This window comes from Hyperolius riggenbachi, chromosome 6 (assembly GCF_040937935.1).
Source record: "Hyperolius riggenbachi isolate aHypRig1 chromosome 6, aHypRig1.pri, whole genome shotgun sequence".
Classification (NCBI taxonomy): domain Eukaryota; kingdom Metazoa; phylum Chordata; class Amphibia; order Anura; family Hyperoliidae; genus Hyperolius; species Hyperolius riggenbachi.
Window position 1 is genome coordinate 319,952,999 of NC_090651.1, and position 21,220 is coordinate 319,974,218.

General features: G+C 46.1%; 1 long non-coding RNA gene across 1 annotated transcript in view; it reads right to left on the minus strand.

The window, feature by feature from the left end:
- LOC137521722 (uncharacterized) overlaps nt 1-21,220 on the minus strand; it is a 152,162-nt gene that overhangs the window by 27,548 nt on the left and 103,394 nt on the right. The window lies entirely within an intron of this gene.

A 21,220-nucleotide genomic window follows, 5' to 3' on the forward strand; every position in this document is an offset into this window, starting at 1 on the left:
ACCCTAATCTGCCCCTTGCGGGCACCCAATCATCCGCCCACACGCTCAGATTGCCCTCTGACCCCCCCTTATCAATTCACCAGTGCATTAATTACATCTGTTCTTCCCTGTAATAACCCACTGATCACCTGTCCATCACCTGCCAATCACCTATCACCTATCAATCACCCCCTGTCACCCCCTGTCATCAAAATTTGCAGATGCTTATACACCTGAACAGTCATTTTGAGACATTTGGTTTCCAGACTACTCACGGTTTTGGGCCAGGGCGGTATAGGAACCCCACAAGTGACCCCATTTTAGAAAAAAGACACCCCCAGGTATTCTGTTAGGTGTATGACGAGTTCATAGAAGATTTTATTTTTTGTCAAAAGTTAGCGGAAATTGATTTTTATTGTTTTTTTTCACAAAGTGTCATTTTTCACTAACTTGTGACAAAAAATAAAATCTTCTATGAACTCGCCATATACTTAACGGAATACCTTGGGGGTGTCTTCTTTCTAAAATGGGGTCACTTGTGGGGTTCCTATACTGCCCTGGCATTTTAGGGGCCCTAAACTGTGAGGAGTAGTCTAGAAAACAAATGCCTCAAAATGACCTGTGAATAGGACGTTGGGCCCCTTAGCGCACCTAGGCTGCAAAAAAAGTGTCACACATGTGGTATCGCCGTACTCAGGAGAAGTAGTATAATGTGTTTTGGGGTGTATTTTTACACATACCCATGCTGGGTGGGAGAAATCTCTCTGTAAATGGACAATTGTGTGTAAAAAAAAATCAAACAATTGTCATGTACATAGATATTTCTACCACCCAGCATGGGTATGTGTAAAAATACACCACAAAACACATTATACTACTTCTCCTTAGTACGGCGGTACCACATGTGTGGCACTTTTTTACACCCTAAGTGCGCTAAGGGGCCCAAAGTCCAATTAGTACCTTTAGGATTTCACAGGTCATTTTGCGACATTTCGTTTCAAGACTACTCCTCACGGTTTAGGGCCCATAAAATGCCAGGGCAGTATAGGAACCCCACAAATGACCCCATTCTAGAAAGAAGACACCCAAAGGTATTCCTTTAGGAGTATGGTGAGTTCATAGAAGATGTTATTTTTTGTCACAAGTTAGCGGGTCATTAGTGGGGTTCCTATACTGCCCTGGCATTTTAGGGGCCCTAAACTGTGAGGAGTAGTCTTAAAAACAAATGTCTCAAAATGACCTGTGAAATCCTAAAGGTACTCATTGGACTTTGGGCCCCTTAGCGCAGTTAGGGTGCAAAAAAGTGCCACACATGTGGTATCGTCGTACTCAGGAGAAGTAGTATAATGTGTTTTGGGGTGTATTTTTACACATACCCATGCTGAGTGGGAGAAAGATCTCTGTAAATGGACAATTGTGTGTAAAAAATTTTTAAAAATTGTCATTTACAGAGATATTTCTCCCACCCAGCATGGGTATGTGTAAAAATACACCCCAAAACACATTATACTACTTCTCCTGAGTACGGCAATACCACATGTGTGGCACTTTTTGCAGCCTAACTGCGCTAAGGGGCCCAAAGTCCAATGAGCACCTTTAGGCTTTACAGGGGTGCTTACAATTTAGCACCCCCCAAAATGCCAGGACAGTAAACACACCCCACAAATGACCCCATTTTGGAAAGTAGACCCTTCAAGGTATTCAGAGAGGAGCATAGTGAGTCCATGGCAGATTTCATTTTTTTTTGTCGCAAGTTAGAAGAAATGGAAACTTTTTTTTTTTGTCACAAAGTGTCATTTTCCGCTAACTTGTGACAAAAAAATAAAATCTTCTATGAACTCACCATGCCTCTCAGTGAATACTTTGGGATGTCTTCTTTCCAAAATGGGGTCAGTTGGGGGGTAGTTATACTATCCTGGAATTTTAGCCCCTCACGAAACATGACAGGTGGTCAGAAAAGTCAGAGATGCTTGGAAATGGGAAAATTCACTTTTGGCACCATAGTTTGTAAACGCTATAACTTTTACCCAATCCAATAAATATACACCGAATGTTTTTTTTTTTATCAAAGACATGTAGCAGAATAACTTTCGCGCTCAAATGTATAGGAAATTTTACTTTATTTGAAAAATGTCAGCACAGAAAGTTAAAAAAGTCATTTTTTTGACAAAATTCATGTCTTTTTTGATGAATATAATAAAAAGTAAAACTCGCAGCAGCAATCAAATAGCACCAAAAGAAAGCTTTATTAGTGACAAGAAAAGGAGGTAAAATTCATTTAGGTGGTAGGTTGTATGACCGAGCAATAAACCGTGAAAGCTGCAGTGGTCTGAATGGAGAAAAAGGCTCTGGTCCTTAAGGGGTAGAAAGACTGTGGTCCTCAAGTGGTTAAGCGGTTAATTGTCAATAGCTATATCAATCAAGAGTAATGATCAATGTGCAAAGTGTATTCCTTATTGTATGGTTAGAATACAAGCACTATTGGTCCCAGCTAACAAGTGCCATTGCAGGAAGCTAATTCTGTTATATACCCAATACTCTGGAGGGAAGGCTCTGGATGCACAAGCAGGGATGTCAAACTCAAATACAAAGTGGGCCGAAATTAGACTTGGACCAAGTCACAGGACAACCTCAATGTCCAGTGGTCCTCCCTCCCCTCTATAGTTCCCTAATGTCTAGTGGCCCCACTCTCTCCCCAATACAGTTCCCTGGTGTTAAGTGATCCCCTACATAGTTCCCTGGTGTCTAGTAGCAGCATTCCCTCCCCTACATAGTTCCCTGGTGTCTAGTAGCAGCATTCCTTCCCCTACATAGTTCCCTGATGTCTTGTAGCCCCACTCCCTCCCCTATACAGTTTCATTGTGGTCTAGTGGTTCTCCCTTCCCTACACAGTTCCCTGGTGTGTAGTGGTCTCCCCCCCACCCCTAAACAGTCACCAGGTGTCTAGTGGTCCCCCTTCACAGCCCTAAGCAGTTCCCTGGTGTCTAGTAGCCCCCTCCTTTACTATTAAATGTTCCTGGAGTCTAGAGCTTCCCCCCTCCCTCCCCCATATGGCTTCCATGGTTATTTATTGCTTCATGTCCAATATAACTTCCCTGGTGGTCTAGAGTGGGCCAAACATAATGAAAAGTGGGGAAACCACTTGCAGGCCAAATTTGATGGCTCTGGGGGCCAGATTTGGCCACGGACCAGAGTTTGACATGTATGCCTTAGAGCCTGCCTTAGAGCCATTCCTCTCGTTCCACCGCCAGGCCCCCATTCCAATCTCCCACCAGCTGCCTCCAATTACTTCTGTGGCTTCCTGGGAAGACTCAAAGGCCTCTTCCACATCAATGTTAGAGGCTAGAATGGGGGGTCCAGTGGTGGAAAGATGGGATGCAGAGAGGGATGGAAAGGCTCCTTCCCTTCCCTTAAAGCAGTAGAATCAGCTATACTATGCCAGGGAAAAAAAACACATATATAAGTAGATAAATACTTGACCTACTTACATAACACATGTATTATACTGTCCACGTTTTGATTTCAGTGACTGTTCTATAGTAAATTACGAGAATTCTGTTCCTGGTGGGGGCCATGTCTTTTGCCCACAGTTAAGGCTAACTCGTGATGTCATTTCTGCCCTTTACTTTTTTTCTTGTCTCCTCCAATCGCTGAGTTGCGTCAGCCTTGCTTGTAAACACAAGTGAGTAGGGGATTAGGTTTCAGATAAGAAGCTGGCAGGGAAATAAAGGGAAGAGGAGGAATAGATTATAGATAAGAAGAACCCCCAGCATGCAATTCTTTGGCACGACTACTAAAGGGCCAGTGTTCCTTAAGTATGTGATAACTCCAAATTATAACAGCAGAAAAAGTTTTGAATGCAGGATTAGCATCTTTATCACTTAATACACTCAGACCAGTTGCTGTTGAAATTTGATTTTTATGGTGACGATACCGCTTTAAAGAATATCTACATTTTTCCACCCCCGCATTGCAACAGAACATGTCTTTAGCCTACAAGCTAACTATGTATTTGTACAGCCTCGGCCCAGAGATGTTGCCCGAGGGAATGGGTCAATCTAGTGTGTGTACAGGCCATTAACCTGCTTGATTCACCTGTCTTGGAGTTATTGGTAATAACCTCTAGCCTCTAGCTTTACATTCCTCTATTCTATGCAGCGCCTTTTTACCTGAGTGGTTTAGCAAGACTTAAATCACTGCTACAAATCACTAAATTCTCAACAATTTTCTGCTGCAAATGACTTTTCTATAAAGAGTAACAGACAGCTACAAATCACTCAAATATACCAGTTTGAAGCTGAATCATCTGGGGAGTATCGCTTCTTATACAAAAAGTATCCGGGATTAAGATCCCAGTAAGGACACTATCCATATGGAGTTTCACAGTACAGTCTTCCATGTTTTCATGAGTTTTCTCCAGGTGCTCCAATTTCCTCCAACGTCCCAAAAAACATACGGGTAAGTTAATTGGCTCCCCCCTCCAAATTGGCCTTAGGGTGCATACACACATTCAATTTTATGAAAAGGGGGGGGGGGTTGCGCATCCCTAAAAACATGCTGCAATTGACTGATGCACCACCTCTATTAGGCTGAAAATGCATGCCCTGCGTCCAAAACAAATGCTACATTTATTATACTATGGAGTAACTTTGTCTTCCACTATAGTTTGCATGCAAAGTATGATATACTGGACACTTGCGCCATGGTGAGGCAGACCTCAGGGCAAGTGTCCTAACCTAAATTAAAAACAACATATGTATAACCTTGGGAGCAGCTAAGCAAAAATGTGTAACTTACATTTTAATGGACAGCGAAGTGTGCAGATATCTTATTAGAGGTGCAGCACAGGTCAGCTGTTAGTCATTTTAGATGCAGCCTTTGTGGTATGTGCTGGCTCTCTCCTCGCTACACATTCAATTTTGATTGGACAATAACTGGCCAATTTTACTACTTCTATATGCCGTATGCTACCGCCGATAGGCCGACTTTTTGACACCCAAATTTGGGGTGTAGAGTGGAAGATTCAGCCTATGCACGGGGGATATATCACAGATAATGTGTGTGTGTGTGTGTGTGTGTGAGGGGGGGGGGGTTATGCATAGTTCGCTGTATATATAGCTACCTGTCCTCGCTTTCGGCTTACTTCCTCTAGCATCCCTGGCAACTTTGCCCTGGTTGGCCCTGCCTGTGTGCGGCGTTTATTTACATTGGAAGTGGTGACTCCAGGCTTTGTTCTTGTCCAGATGCTGTTCCATTTGTTGCCCCCTTTACATTGTAGATGGATGTTCCTGGCTTAGTTTTGATCCAGATACTGTTCCATCTTGTGCTGTGTATATAGTGCAGATGTACACAATTATTTGTGAAGGCCTGAAGAAGGGTCTACCCAAAATAAGTCAACGTTGTCGTCTTTATAAGCAATTGATCTTGCTATTTTGTTGTTGCACATTTTTATAGGAAGTCGTGTCTAAAGATGAACTTCTTTGGAGATTTGTGAACCAGTTTTTGCACTTTTTGATACATTAAATACAGTGGGTTGCAAAAGTATTCAGCCCCCTTGAAGTTTTCCACATTTTGTCACATTACTGCCACAAACATGAATCAATTGTATTGGAATTCCACGTGAAAGACCAATACAAAGTGGTGTACATGTGAGAAGTGGATCGAAAATTATACATCATTTCAAACATTTTTTTACAAATAAATAACTGCAAAGTGGGGTGTGCGTAATTATTCGGCCCCCTGAGTCAATACTTTGTAGAACCACCTTTTGCTGCAATTACAGCTGCCAGTCTTTTAGGGTATGTCTCTACCAGCTTTGCACATCTAGAGACTGAAATCCTTGCCCATTCTTCTTTGCAAAACAGCTCCAGCTCAGTCAGATTAGATGGACAGCGATTGTGAACAGCAGTTTTCAGATCTTGCCACAGATTCTCGATTGGATTTAGATCTGGACTTTGACTGGGCCATTCTAACACATAGATATGTTTTGTTTTAAACCATTCCATTGTTGCCCTGGCTTTATGTTTAGGGTCATTGTCCTGCTGGAAGGTGAACCTCCGCCCCAGTCTCAAGTCTTTTGCAGTCTCCAAGAGGTTTTCTTCCAAGTTTGCCCTGTATTTGGCTCCATCCATCTTCCCATCAACTCTGACCAGCTTCCCTGTCCCTGCTGAAGAGATGCACCCCCGAGCATGATGCTGCCACCACCATATTTGACAGTGGGGGTGGTGTGTTCAGAGTGATGTGCAGTGTTAGTTTTCTGCCACACATTGCGTTTTGCATTTTGGCCAAAAAGTTCCATTTTGGTCTCATCTGACCAGAGCACCTTCTTCCACATGGTTGCTGTGTCCCCCACATGGCTTGTGGTAAACTGCAAACGGGACTTCTTATGCTTTCTGTTAACAATGCCTTTCTTCTTGCCACTCTTCCATGAAGGCCAACTTTGTACAGTGCATGACTAATAGTTGTCCTATGGACAGAGTCTCCCACCTGAGCTGTAGATCTCTGCAGCTCGTCCAGAGTCACCATGGGCCTCTTGACTGCATTTCTGATCAGCGCTCTCCTTGTTCGGCCTGTGAGTTTAGGTGGATGGCCTTGTCTTGGTAGGTTTACAGTTGTGCCATACTCCTTCCATTTCTGAATGGTCGCTTGAACAGTGCTCCGTGGGATGTTCAAGGCTTTGGAAATCTTTTTGTAGCCTAAGCCTGCTTTAAATTTCTCATTAACTTGGTCCCTGACCTGTCTTGGACCTGTTTTGTGTGTTCTTTGGACTTCACGGTGTTGTTGCTCCCAATATTCTCTTAGACAACCTCTGAGGCCATCACAGAGCAGCTGTATTTGTACTGACATTAGATTACACACAGGTACACTCTATTTAGTCATTAGCACTCATCAGGCAATGTCTATAGGCAACTGACTGCACTCAGATCAAAGGGGGCCGAATAATTATGCACACGCCACTTTGCAGTTATTTATTTGTAAAAAATGTTTGGAATCATGTATGATTTCCGTTCCACTTCTCACGTGTACACCACTTTGTATTAGTCTTTCATGTGGAATTCCAATAAAATTGATTCATGTTTGTGGCAGTAATATAACAAAATGTGGAAAACTTCAAGGGGGCCGAATACTTTTGCAACCCACTGTATAGAAAACGTTTTGGTCTCTTCAAATGATTTACCATGTACTTATCCTTGTAGGGTACATGCCTTGCACTTGGGGCACTCTGCGGATGGGCTGTCGTTGCACTTGCCCCCCACATCTGGGTCACACTGCTGCTGATGGTCTGTTATTGCACTCGCCACTACATCTGCGTCGCACGGCGGATGGTTTTGTTGATGGACTTGTTATTGCACTCGCCTCTTACATCTGTGTCACACTGCTGCTGATACACCTGTGTCGCACTGCTGTTGGACTGTTCTTGCACATGCCCCTTACATCTGTGTCACACCGCCGATGGACTGTTATTGCACATGCCCCTTACATCTGTGTCGCACTGCTGATGGACTGTTATTGCACATGCCCCCTTACATCTGTGTCACACCGCCGATGTACTGTCATTGCACATGCACCTTACATCTGTGTCACACCGCTGATGGACTGTTATTGCACATGCCCCTACATCTGTGTTACACCGCTGATGGACTGTTATTGCACATGCCCCTTACACCTGTGTCACACCGCTGATGGTCTGTTATTGCACCCGCCTCCTGCATCTGTGTCACACTGCTGATGGACTGTTATTGCACATGCCCCTTACATCTGGGTCACACTGCTGCTGATGGACTGTTATTGTTATTGCACTCGCCTCTTACATCTGTGCCACACTGCTGCTGATGGACTGTTATTGCACTCGCCTCTTACATCTGTGTCACACTGCTGCGGATGGACTGTTATTGCACTCGCCTCTTACATCTGTGCCACACTGCTGCTGATGGACTGTTATTGCACATGCCCCTTACATCTGGGTCACACTGCTGCTGATGGACTGTTATTGTTATTGCACTCGCCTCTTACATCTGTGTCACACTGCTGCGGATGGACTGTTATTGCACATGCCCCTTACATCTGGGTCACACTGCTGCTGATGGACTGTTATTGTTATTGCACTCGCCTCTTACATCTGTGTCACACTGCTGCGGATGGACTGTTATTGCACTCGCCTCTTACATCTGTGTCACACTGCTGCGGATGGACTGTTATTGCACTCGCCTCTTACATCTGTGCCACACTGCTGCTGATGGACTGTCATTGCACATGCCCCTTACATCTGGTCACACTGCTGCTGATGGACTGTCATTGCACATGCCCCTTACATCTGGGTCACACTGCTGCGGATGGACTGTTATTGCACTCGCCTCTTACATCTGTGTCACACTGCTGCGGATGGACTGTTATTGCACATGCCCCTTACATCTGGGTCACACTGCTGCTGATGGACTGTTATTGTTATTGCACTCGCCTCTTACATCTGTGTCACACTGCTGCGGATGGACTGTTATTGCACATGCCCCTTACATCTGGGTCACACTGCTACTGATGGACTGTTTTGCACATGCCCCTTACATCTGTGCCACACTGCTGCTGATGGACTGTCATTGCACATGCCCCTTACATCTGGTCACACTGCTGCTGATGGACTGTTATTGTTATTGCACTCGCCTCTTACATCTGTGTCACACTGCTGCGGATGGACTGTTATTGCACATGCCCCTTACATCTGGGTCACACTGCTACTGATGGACTGTTTTGCACATGCCCCTTACATTCGTGTCAGACTGCTGCGGATGGACTGTTATTGCACATGCCCCTCACATCCGTGTCACACTGCTGCGGATGGACTGTTATTGTACTCGCCTCTTACATCTGTGTCACACTGCTGATAGACTGTTATTGTACTATTACTAGTACTATTACGAGTATTGTTGTACATTCCAGTCGCACTGTGCTGGCTTACCATCCATGCCCCAAATGCTACCCCTCCCCCCTCGTACCACCTACTCCAGAGCACAGCTCCTCAAATGGGAACATATCACAGCCGCACACCCGGAGGATGGGCTCCTGTACAACTCTGTTTGGAGCCAGGTCCAAGTAATCACTGCTTCTGCGCCCTGGCCTCCTGGTAGCCAGCGCCGCAGGGGCTGTCGATCAGGTGTCCGGGCGAGGCTGAAGAGGAGGGGCCTGCGGTCAGCCATCCCCGCAGTCCTCCTCGCAAATGTCCGCTCCCTCCCTAACAAGCTAGATGAGCTGAGACTCCTCAGCGAAAAGAGGGAACTCGGTCACAACACCCCAGTCTTTTGCTTTACTGAAACGTGGCTCCATGACGACATCCCTGAGAGTGCCCTCCAGCTCCCAGGCTTCAGCCTCATCCGTGCAGACCGGCACAGCACCCTCTCTGGGAAAAAGAAAGGGGGCAGCATCTGCTTCTACATCAGCTCCGCCTGGTGCTCAAACACCTCTGTACTGGCCAAGAAATGCACACCAGAACTTGAACTCCTCCTCATCAATTGCAGGCCAACCTACTCGCCCAGGGAGTTCTCCTCCTACGTCCTCGCGGGTGTGTATATCCCTCCTGATGCAGAGGTAAATGCTGCCCTGCGTGATCTCAGTGATACCATCATGCAGTGGGAGACAGCACTCCCGGACTCGCTGTTCATTATCTTGGGGGATTTTAACAAGGCCAACCTCCGCAAAGAGCTGCCCCGCTTCCATCAGCACATCACCTGCCCCACCAGGAGTGCCAACACCCTCGACCACTGCTACACGGCCCTGAAAGAAGCATATAAAGCGACACCGTGGGCAGCCCTAGGCTCATCTGACCACTGCATCATCCACCTGGTACCTACTTATAAAAGGCGCCTGGAAACCTCAAAACCTGTCACTAAGTCCTCCAAAGTGTGGTCAAGTGAGGCCAAACTTCAACTTCAGGCCTGCTTTGACTGCACAGACTGGAAGGCCCTGGAATCGCCTAACCTGGACGAGTGGGCAGACAACGTATCCTCGTACATAAGCTTCTGCGAGGACTCCTGTATCCCAACTAAAACCTTCAAACTGTATCCAAACGATAAACCGTGGTTCTCAAAAAGACTACGACAACTACGGCGCAGCAAAGAAGCCGCACATAAGTCCGGCAACCAGGAGGAATACAAGAAGGCAAGAAACGACCTGAACAGAGAGCTGAGGTCCGCAAAGAAGTGCTACGCAGAAAAGCTGGAACAGAACCTCTCCTCAAACGACCCACGAGCCGTGTGGAAAGGACTGAAGGCTGCCACCAACTACAAGCCCCCCCCTCAGCATGCCACACCGAGCACTGAGCTTGCCGAGAGTCTCAGCGACTTCTACTGCAGATTCGAGAACCAGCCAGCACTTGCAGGACTCCCACAGCCCCCTGCACAATCTGCCACTGTAGCCCTGAGCCCTCACTCACCCCCACCGTCAGTGAGGGAGGCGGATGTACTGAAACACTTGCTAAGGTTAAATGCTAGGAAAGCCTCAGGCCCGGACGGAGTGTCACCAGCCTGCCTGAAAACCTGTGCTCGCCAGCTCGCTACCACCCTCTCTTCCATCTTCACAAGGTCCCTCCAGGAAGGCAAAGTTCCCGCGTGCTTCAAGAGGTCTGCCATTATCCCTGTCCCCAAAAAGCAGGGCATCCTCGACCTCAACAACTTCAGGCCCGTGGCACTTACATCCGTGATCATGAAAGCTTTTGAAAGCATGGTGCTACCCCTCCTTAAGCACTCTACTGAGGGACTGCTGGACACGCACCAATTCGCGTACAGAGCGAACAGGTCCACAGATGACGCCATCAACATCTGCTTGGAGCACGTCTATGATCACCTGGATGGGACGGACTCCTACGCCAGGATCCTCCTACTGGACTTCAGCTCAGCATTCAATACCATCAGCTCTAAAATACTTCAAGACAATCTCGCTGCGCTAGGAGTCCACCCCATCCTTCGCCTGTGGATCACGGACTTCCTCACCAACAGGTCCCAGGTCGTCAGGTTAGGCACCATCTCCTCACAACCTAGGATCACCAACACAGGGGCCCCACAAGGCTGCGTCCTGTCGCCGTTTCTGTTCTCTCTGTATACGAACAACTGCAAATCCACGTCAGACTCGGTAAAAGTAATCAAATTTGCCGATGACACGACCATTGTAGGTCTCATCACCAAAAACGATGAGAAGGCGTACCGCCACCAGGTCGAAAGCATATGCCGCTGGTGCAGAGAGAACGGTTTGGTCCTAAACACAGCAAAAACGGTGGAGATGATCGTTGATTTCAGGAGGCGCGCCTCTTCCCCGCCTCCAATCCACATTGATGGCATGGAAGTGGAAAGAGTCCCCAGTGTCCGCCTCCTGGGCACAACTATCTCCAATGACCTGAGGTGGAACACCAACACTGCCTCAACACAGAGGAAAGCCCAGCAGAGACTTTTCTTTCTCCGCCAACTGAAAAAGTTCGGTATGGCCCAAAAACTCCTGACAAATTTTTACTCCGCCACGATCGAATCCGTCCTATGCTCGTCCATCCTGGTCTGGTACGCCAGCTCCTCCGCCAGCGACAAGCTCAAACTGCAGAGGGTCATCAAATCTGCAGAGAGGATCATCGGGAGATCCCTTCCAACTCTGGACCTCCTCTACCACTCCAGGCTGAACACCAGAGCATTAAAGATCGCCAACGACCCCTCGCACCCAGGCTACCGCTTCTTTAATCGGCTCCCCTCGTGCCGGAAGCTCCGGTTCCGATCCATCTACACCAGGACCTCTAGGCATAAGAACAGTTTCTTTCCCTTGGCTGTCAACCTCCTGAACTCTCTCCGTGGAAATGCCCATCCCCACCCCACAATACCATGACGCACTGAAGCACCCTGCACATAGACGCCGCTTCAGCTCAAGCGTACCTTTCGGATGTTTTTTTGTATTGTAATTATGCCACATTGTCTCCCTCTGCATAAAAGTTATAAAATGTTCTGTATTCTGTATAATGTTCTGTTCCTACTGCATGCCCTGTCCTGTATCTGTAAACACTGTATATCGTGTATCAGTACCCTGTACGTGCCAAGCCCAATTCCGGGCACGACCCAGTCGTGCTTGGCGAAATCAAGTTTCTGATTCTGATTTATATCAGTGAATAACTGGTGAAGTGGCGCACCACTAAGGATACATTTTCTTGTCTCCTATTCTACATAAATACAGCTTTCCAAATTGGCCACTGGATGACAGTGAGACTGGAGCTCTAGCGACCAGTTCAGACGCACAGGACAATAAAGGATGCAAGCTATGCTACTCTGATAGGGCGTGTTAACTTTGATAAGGTGTGATATTTTTGACAAGGTGTGATATTTGAGTTATCACGGTTTGGTGAATCAAGCCCATGGTGTGCAGAAAACGCATACAGAAACCCGACAGATGAGTGTGCTTCCAGCCTCAGCTCATTACACTCACTCTGTCCATCTCTGAAGGAGCAGAATTGGTTCTACAGACTTCTCCAGCATTACCATAGTTCAGAGCACTTGGAGATGGGTAGAGAGGTTGGAGTCTGGGCGCTGTACACAAGACCCAGCTGCACACTGAATATGGACTGTCTACTACAAATCTTTGTCTACAAAACTTTGTATGATTCCTTATCAGTGGCTGAGCAGATGCAGTCATTGTAATGATTGTAAAGAAACCAGAAAGCTTCTTCTCTCCTTGCCCTTAGTTGTCAGTCTCTCAGGACGGGACCCCTGTGGCATCTGGGCACCCCTGCGGCTGCATCCCTTGCAGGGTCTATTGTTACACCCCTGCTGTGCACGCACAGCAATATTACCTATAGTTACGCAAGGAAGTACCACGAGATATGCTAGTAGCATGACCTGCGGTAATCCAGTAACACGACCGTTTCCTCCATGCGTAACTACAGGTAATATTGACTTGCACTGTGTATGCACAGTAATATTACCGCGGAATGATGAATCAGCTCCTTAGTCCTTTGGCATTGTGGTGCAATAGACAATACTGCATAGCAACGTAATGCATTTATATTCTTCTGAGCTTTCACAAATCAGAGGCTTCCCACGCTGTCCTCTGGTCCTCCGCCACTGCCCGGGACCCTACTGGACATCGTAGCTGTGCGTCTCTTTATTCATGCTGTCTCTGGCCCAGCGGCCTTCGCACACAAGTGGCTCCAGCTTACTGCACAGGTGCGACAGTGCTCACGCAGACGCTTGTGCTTGAAAAGGAGCACAGTCACGAGCGTGGAATCCGACAAGAGATGCGCTGAGCCCACCCAGGAACTACAAACGCACCTTGAACCCAAACAAAAGCTTTGCATATACACCAAAAGCATGGCTGTTAAGTGGGAGCAGCTGACCAAAAACGAATTAAATTAGTACATAGCAAGGAAATGAAAAGCGCTACTTAAAAACAGGCAAGTGCCTACCTGCAAAAGAGTGCAAGCCCCACTTGTGGGATATAATACACACCGAGCATACACATGACCTGTCTACCACTGGAGGATGTTGGTTTCCTGTAACAGCTTGCATGCAACCTATTAAACCGGACCCAAACCAAACATTTTTTTAATTAAAAATATTTAGTTGCACCACTCTGACACATACAAAGATAAATAAACACTCCTTCAAACCTATGATCATTTCAGTGGATGCTTTTCACCCGTCTCTTTTCATAGCTAGGGTTATACTGGGGACAGCCATTAGCAATTCCTCCATTGCCAGACACCATCTACTCCACTAGTTTGCCGGAAAAATCCCGGCAATTTGAAAGGAAGGGAGGGGTACCTCCAATAAATGTAAAATATTTTATATTTGTCATCATGCAGCTGAAAAAAGGCTGCTATTTATTATTATAATTTAGAAAATAGATTTTATTTCTGAAATCTTGTATTTTTAATTTGGGTCCACTTTAAGTACTCGTCCCTGCCACTGCAAAGAAGTCAATCCTCCAGGGGAGTAAAATACTGGCATTAAAATCCTATATTTTACAGTTTAATAGAAAAAAATGCCCACTCATCAGTTACATGAAGTTTTGTTGATAAGAAAAGGAGGAGCAGAGAAGTGAGAAGATGCCAGCGAGTACCAGGTGAAGCAGAGCCTCTGCCGGTTTGTCTAGACACAGCAGCCGGCATGGGACGTTAGCTGCAGTCCTGCACACTGTGTGTGTTCTCTGTGTGTGTCCACCCATAAATTACTGACCAGGGAAACTGTAACCTATGACCTGTTAAATGACTTGTCTAATAATTTGTAGTGTGTAAGCTGTAGAAAGAGGCTCCGTCAGTCTGTAAACAGCTTGTAGCAGTCAGCAGGACAATGTACTGTGCTGCTATTAGTAAACTAGGAAAGAAGTGCTACAGGCTGGTGACGTATCTGTACAACACGTGGCCCCAAACTGTGTTGTTTAACTGGATTATCACCTTGCAGCAATTTGCAGGATCTTAAAGTGAGTCTGAGGTGTTATTATAAAAAAAGAAAAAAAAAAGACACTTACATGGGCGTCCACACATTGGGCAAAATTTTGCGGATATGCAGAAGTGACATCACTTCCGCACATGCAGCGCGGCGTCCACGGGAGTACCTTGCGCCCGCTATCTAACTGGTCGCCGGCTGATTCTGAGGTCTGACACTGGGCTGGCTGCTGGAGTGGGGGGCACCGGCCACTACCTATACTGGGGGGCACCTGCCACTACCTACACTGGGGGGCACCTGTCACTACCTAAACTGGGGGGTCCCTGTCAATACATAAATTGGGGGGCACATGTCACTACCTAATCTAGGGGGCACCTGTCACTACCTAAACTGGGAGGGCACCTGTCACTACCTAAACTAGGGGGCACCTGTCACTACCTAAACTAAGGGGCACCTGTCACTACCTAAACTGGGGGGCACCTGTCGCTACCTAAACTGGGGGGCACCTGCCACTACCTAAACTGGGGGGGCACCTGTCACTACCTAAACTATGGGGCACCTGTCACTACCTAAACTGGGGGTCCCTGTCAATACATAAATTGGGGGGCACATGTCACTACCTAAACTAGGGGGCACCTGTCACTAGCTAAACTAGGGGGCACCTGCCATTACCTAAACTGGGGGGCACCTATCACTACCTAAACTAAGGGGCACCTGTCACTACCTAAACTGGGGGGCACCTGTCACTACCTAAACTGGGGGGGCAACTGTCACTACCTAAACTGGGGGTCCCTGTCACTACATACACTGGGAGGCATCTGTCACTGCCTAAACTGGGGGGCTCATGTCACTACCTAAACTAGGGGGCAGCTGTCACTACCTAAACTGGAGGGCACCTGTCACACCTAAATTAGGGGGGAGGTCCCTGTCACTAAACATGGGGGGTCCCTGTCACTACCTAAACTGAGGGGGCACCTGTGTCAGAGGCGCTCACAATCTAATTCCTACTATAGTCCTAGTCTAATGTCCCCCCATTGCTAAGTTCATGTAAATTTGACCACACCCACATCCTGGTCCATGGCCACGCCCACTTTTGGCCACTAGTACCCCCATTTTACTTTCCCCCTCTATTCCATCCCCGGAAAATTTTCAGCGGACGCCCATGGATACTTACCTAAGGAGAGGGAAGGATCTTGGTCCAATAGAGCCTTCCCGTTATCCTCACGGTGTCCTTCTTCCCCCACAGGCTCCCCCGCTTCCATTTTTCACCGCGGGAGACTTTGGAAGTCTTTGGAAACAGGCTGGCTCCAGAAAAGCGACGGTTCTGTACTGTGCTGTCTACTGATAGTCTTTTTGAAAAGCTGATGGGTAAGAGGGGTCAGAAGAGGTGGCAGCCAGGCCCCCTGACACTAACTAGGCCCCATGCAATACAGGCTGAAAAAAAAGTCAAAACAACAATACACACATTATACTTACCTCCCACAGAGTCCATTCATCAATCTCTTTCTCCTCTCCCTCATCCTGTTTGTCCACTGTGATCGATGGAATTCTCAGCCTTTAAAAATGGCGATGACCCCGTAACAGCTTCCAGGTCAGCCCTCGGTTAACCAGTAATATTGTTTGAGCCATAGGGAAACCTGGACATTACCTTGCACATCTTTTGTCCTTTCAGTTATAACTGACAGCAACTGATATAGTGAAAAGGCTTCCTGAGAGACAAGTCTGACAAGATCTTACTAGATCTGACAAGTTTACTAATAGCTGCACAGTACATTCATTGTCCTGCTGACTACTACAAGCTGTTTACAGTACTGGAAGGAAAGAAAATTATGAGCTTCCTTCCAGGTAAGTATGTAATATTCAGTTGCAGGTACATCATGTGTTTATTTTAAATAATTTTATTCGGTTCAGGTTCACTTTAAGCAATTTTTTAAGTGAAAAAGGTATATTTAAACTACTTTTAAACTTAACCAAAGTAGAAAAAAATATAACTTCTCTATTCAGAACAGCCAGCAGCAGATTTGGCACATGTTGAGCAGAGCAAGTGAAATTTGTGTGGTGGCATTCAAACCCATTGGACAGAGCCCAAGATAACTGGCGTATTGGGCAAAATGCCGATTATTGTGAAATGGTAAATGGAGCCTAGACCTTGCTGGTGTGATGGAGTTGGCATGTTTAATACAGACTCGCTACTGCAAACATTTTGACACCCTTAGAGCCCTTTTCCCCTGCAAATTCTGATCCCGCTTGCATCTATTTTCAAGCAGGATTTTCGTGACATCTTGTGGTCTCTGAGGAAGCGGAAGTCCTGCGAAACGGCTGTAAGGCCAATGTCTGTACCCCCAATGCCTGTATGCCAATTACCTTAATCTAATCAATTCTAACTGCATGGATTTGGTGCTGCGCTTCTGATCCACTTCTTTATTGAGGATTTTCCATGTGTTGCGGTGTGATTTTTCATGGGATCATCAATCTCTGTGGCGTGATTGTGTATTTCTGGAAATGAAGGGCACCCCATAGGTAAATCACAAGAATACTGTGCACACCCATAGACTACACCCTAAATGCAAATGCACAAAAGCTGCAGCAAGATGGCAGCCAACATATGAGGATCAGTTGCAAGCTGAAAAGTGGCATTTTCAAGCTTTTTATCCATACACATAGATTGAGGAATTTACCTGCCTCACGTTACCACAAATCATGGATGACCACCCCCATCCTTCTGACAACTCATCAGTAGAGGGCGCCAGGATGCTCGATAACATTGTTAACATTGTTATTGGCAGGTGTTCATTATTGGTAGGTAAAATTATTGCGACACTGACGCTGAACAAACAATAGAAGGTAAGATGATAGGGTTATTGGTCAGAGTTAAACGGAACCTAAACTGAGAAGGATATGGATTTTTCATTTTAAAATAATACCAGTTGCCTGACTCTCCTGCTGATCCTGTGTCTCTAATACTCTCAGCCACAGCCTCTGAACAAGCATGCAGACCAGGTGCTCTGACTGAAGTCAGACTGGATTAGCTGCATGCTTGTTTCAGGTGTGTGATTCAGCCAATACTGTAGCTAAAGAGATCAGCAGGGCTGCCAAGCAACTGGTATTGTTTAAAAGGAAAAATCCATATTCCTCTCAGTTTAGGTTCCCTTTAAGCATCAAGATTAAGAGAATTTTGAGCCCCGTACACGATCAATCAATGTCGTCCAAGGGATCGGATCCTGATCCTTGTTGGGTGACATTGGTTGAACAGATCCATGACTAATCTCTAAAGGTGCCCATACATCTAGCGATTTGGCAGTACGATCAACCATTCAATTCGATCATTTTATCGAATAGATAGATAATCGAGTGTGTACCAGAACTCCCAATCGATAAAAATTGGCTGATTTTATGTCGAATCGACCGGCTTAGTTGATCGAGCAGGATGCAAGATATCGGTCCATCACACAGGAATCGGCTACTGTTTACGCATTATTCGATCAACTCCGAATCGATTTTTGCATACCATGGAGACACAACATCAGTCAGATCGATTAGTGAAGGTGAATGGCATAGGAATCGCTTGTAGTGTGTGGGTCACTAGTTGATCAACTTTTGAACAACCATACTGAAGTTTATTCCCCAATAGTTGATCGCTTTGTAGATTGAATCAGAATCGCTAGCTGTAGGGCTGGTGCACATCAAGAGCTCTTCTGAGTGCTTTTAAAAATGCTAGCGCTTTGAAAAGCGATTGGCTAATGTATTTGAATAGGATAGTGCACACCAGAGCGATGTTATTTTCTCCCAAACGCAAACGCGGGTCCAGCAGCATTTTTGCTGTTTTCTGAGGCGATTCAGCCTCAATGTTAAGTATAGAAAAGTGGAAAATCGCTCTGAAAAGCGCTAGATCACATCGATTTTCCAAGCGTTTTTGTTACAGAAGCTGTTCAGTTACAGCTCTACTGTAAAAAAAACAAAAAACTCTACACCAAAACTTTCCAAAAATCGCTAGGCTGGATTCAAAAATCGCTCTGCACATGCCTAAAATCGCTCTGCACATGCCTAGAATCGCTCTGAAAAATCACTTCAAAAAGCGCTGAGCATTTGCGATTACACTAGCACTTTTTGGTCGTCACTCTGCCGAAGTAATCCGCTGGCTGAGCGATCGAGCCAGCATGAGGACTGCCCTACACATGCTAGATTGAAACACATCTTACAGTATTCTTTCATTATAAGGTTTAGTGGTCAGATCAAACCACCTTAGATTTACCATGCCAGGCATTAGGGATGGTCATTGAGATGGAAATAATTTAGAGTTGATGCAGCGTTATGAAAATGTATGCAGTATATGCAAATTTATGCAGCTTGAGAATGAACCTATCAAATCCTGCTTAAAATTTGAGGTAAAATGTGGTTGGCCCATTTTCAAGCTATGTAAATTTGCGTACAACATTTGCATAATCCTGTATCAACTTGAAATTATTTGCATCTCATTGACCATCCCTGCCAGGCATGTCGCCCGATGTGGATCAGGACCCAATCCCTCAGGCAACATTGTAGGGCTGAGGCTGCACAGACTGGCTAGCGACGTGTTCTGTTCCTGTATGGGGTGGAGAAGCACAGAAGTGAGGAGAAGCAGTGGGCGGGGGTAAGTGGCGAGAGAGCGGCTGGCAGAGTGGCTGAGAGTGGGTAGGGCCACTGTACACACACTGGATTCTTTAGCCACTGAGAGGGGTGGGGCCACTGTACACACACTGGATTCTTTAGCTGCTGAGAGGGGTGGGGCCACTGTACACACACTGGATTCTTTAGCTGCTGAGAGGGGTGGGGCCACTGTACACACACTGGATTATTTAGCGGCTACGAGGGGGTGGGGCCACTGTACAAACACTGGATCCTTTAGCGGCTGAGAGGGGGTGGGGCCACTGTACAAACACTGGATCCTTTAGCGGCTGAGAGGGGGTGGGGCCACTGTACACACTGGATCCTTTAGCGGCTGAGAGGGGATGGGGTCACTGTACACACACTGGATTCTTGGCAGAGGCGGTCCTTATCATCTTCGTTTCATCTATCGTGTGTATGGGGCTTTAGACTCTCTCTTATACAATGACACTAGCACAATAACATAGCTGGCTGATCTGATGTTAATAAGCATTAAGTAGTGCACCTGGTAACATCCATCACATCTAGCCCAGTAACTGGAGAACAAAAATACAGCAGAGGAGGACACATTCTTCAAGTCTAGACAACTGTAAAATTTAGCGTTTAAAGGGGGGGGGGGGGGGGGGGGCAAGTTATGTAAAGAAGGGGATAGTGACCTACTGGTTGTGCCAGAGGCCTGAAAGGTCTATCTCCTAGTAATAAGCATAATACTAAGGACAAATAAACAGATAATCACGCAAACTTGCAAACAGTGATGAGCGCATACATTTTACAGCAAAATTATCAATAACCGTTTTGCAAAACAATAAATAACATTGCTGAAGAATTTCTGTGAGCGAACACTCTCACCTTCACAAGATCAGCCCCTATTCAGGAAACGATGATCTGCATGGAGTTTGTATGTTCTACCTGTATTTATGTGCTCCAAGTATTCTGGTTTCATCCCACATCCCAAACACCTACTAGTGAGATACTTGGTTGCCCTAACATTGGCCCTACACTGTCGCTCCAGACTGCCATAGAGACATTAGACATGCTGAGATAATTCATGAAATGTGTTTTGTGAGTCAACTCCATGGAGAAATAAACAATTTGTTGAGTCAGATAAAGAGAGATAAATCATGAGTTAATTAGAGAAATAATTTGTGAAATAAGTTTTTACGAATCAACCCCATTGAAAGTGAAATTTTTGTGCCAGTGCATTCTTCCCTGAGCAATTAAAGGAATCTTGAAGTGACAGGCACATGGAGGCTGCCATATTTATTTCCTTTTCAACAATACCAGTTGCCTGGCAGTTCTGCTGATCATCATGCCCCCTGTAGTGTCTGAATTAAGGTGTCCATAAATCAGACGATGTATGGGCAGATCGACCAAGAGACAGATCTCTATCTGATCGGAGAGAGATCTGTCAGCTGCCCATACACCGCAGGCCGATCTCCTATCAATTTCATGCTGAAATCGATCCGGAATCGGCCTCGCTGGCCCGATGCTGTCCCCTCTAATGTTCAATGTGGGATATTGTGGTGCGTTGGATCCAAACGCACTGCAGTCACTCTGAACGTTGCATAAACTTACTATTGCAGTGTGACTTTATGCTTCAAAATACCCCCATAAAGTTGCACCACAACCTACCAATGTGAACGTAGCCTATAGGAAAATTAAAAGAGACTAACAAGCGTGTGGGCAGCATGGTGGCATAGCGGATAGCGCTCTTGCCTTGCCGTGCTGAGTCCCCGGTTCATATTCCAGCCAGGGCACTATCTGCACAGAGATTGTATGTTCTATCTGGGTTTCCTCCAGCCACTCCAGTTTCCTCCCACATCCCGAAAACTTACAGATAAGTTAATTGGCTTCCCCCTACAAAATTGGCCCGAGTCTACGACGCATAAACTACACGATACATACATATGACTATGCTAGGGGTTAGATTGTGAGCCCCTCTGAGCAACAGTTAAGTGACAAGACAATATACTCTGTACAGCGCTGCGGAAGATGTCAGCACTATATAAATACTAAATGATGATAACAAAACAAAAATACAAATTAAAATCAGATGCAGAGATTTTAAGCAAACTGGAAAATTTGAGTAAATATGTTACTCCGTGTCCCCTAGTTTCCAGGACAGTTTGAATTGGTGACATCCCTGGGGACAGTGGTACAGGGTGGCCTGCTGAAGGGCAATATTTGGGCTTTGC